Here is a 1,339-nt window from a genome sequence, read left to right on the forward strand (position 1 = left end):
GTGGAGGTGGTCTGAGTGATGATATAGATTTCTTCCAGGTGACTGTCAGCTGGTCTTCAAACTTTACCCATTAGGGTGTGCAGCTGCAGCAGCAGGTCTCTCAGTGGCTCCAAGGTACTGTCACAGCTCATGCTGGACTGCAAATTCCTACACAGACTTGTTAAGGATACATTGCATAGACTTGGGAGGCTTTGGCCCTGTTGGATATTAAGACTGTTTAGCCAATAGCCCAGGATAATTTACCAAAATGACATTTTTTTTTACTAACCATATATTTTTGTAAACAAACACAAAAGGCTTAATCTTGTAACCATCTCCAACAGATGCAGTCTGAACACTTGCACACCTGTTAACACTATTCTTTATGCTTATTTTTTTAAAATAATTATTTTATCTATTTTGCCTCGTTTTTCCAAAACTTACTCTGGACTCTTGATCTTAAAAAGGGATTGATGGGGCCCAGCGCGACAGCAGCTGGAGGGCCTAGGAGGTGGGGAGGTGGGTCCTGTCCTCACCATGAGGCTGCAGCAGGCGCCGGTGTCCAGGAAGGTATTCATTCAGTGCGACTACAGCAGTGGCACACGCTGTCAGTTCCGGACCAAGTTTCCTGCAGAGTTGGAGAACAGGATTGATAGGCAGCAAGTTGAAGAAACAGTTCAAACTCTAAATAATCTTTATGCAGAAGCAGAGAAGCTTGGGGGCCAGTCATATCTTGAAGGCTTTTGGCTTGTTTGACAGCATATACCATCTTCTTGTGTATGGAAACCCATTATGAGAATGTTCTCATAATGAAGAAAGTCTCCAAATATATTCAAGAACAGAATGAGAAGATATATGCTCCCCAAGGCCTCCTCCTGACTGACCCCATTGAGAGAGGACTTCGAGTTATTGAAATTACCATTTATGAAGACAGAGTTTTGAGCACTGGAAGATAAGCCATAGAATTAAAGATCCCACCTCCAGCTGGAACCCTCATCTGTCCATGGGCCGATCACAGAGTGTCCCTACCTCCTCTCCAGAGCATCATTCCTTTGTATCTGCTTCCAGAGCCATGGTGCCATTTACTAACTTTCTAAAATTCCACACCTGATTTGATTTCTAGTCACTCAGCATCCACTTTGTGTCTCCAAATTGTATAGGACTTGTCATCTTTGATTAGCTTCTGAGAAAATACAATGAAGCATTTCACTTTTTTAAATTCAGTCATTTAATAACGTATGCAGTTAGAGGGCCTAATACAAAGTTTGTTTCTTACCTGCCACCAGGTAAAAAATTGCCATTGGTTCTCTTCATTCCTTGAGCCAGTTTCCCTGGTAGCTTTATACTGCAAGAAGTCAAA

General features: G+C 42.4%; 1 pseudogene; it reads left to right on the forward strand.

Moving 5' to 3' along the window:
• Positions 1-516: 516 nt before the first annotated feature.
• LOC138815101 (golgin subfamily A member 7 pseudogene) lies at positions 517-1,059 on the forward strand (annotated as a pseudogene).
• The last annotated feature ends 280 nt before the right edge of the window (positions 1,060-1,339 follow it).

The sequence above is a fragment of the Dipodomys merriami genome, unplaced genomic scaffold, assembly GCF_024711535.1.
Source record: "Dipodomys merriami isolate MVZ:Mamm:240054 unplaced genomic scaffold, mDipMer1.0.p SCAF_108, whole genome shotgun sequence".
NCBI classification, from domain to species: domain Eukaryota; kingdom Metazoa; phylum Chordata; class Mammalia; order Rodentia; family Heteromyidae; genus Dipodomys; species Dipodomys merriami.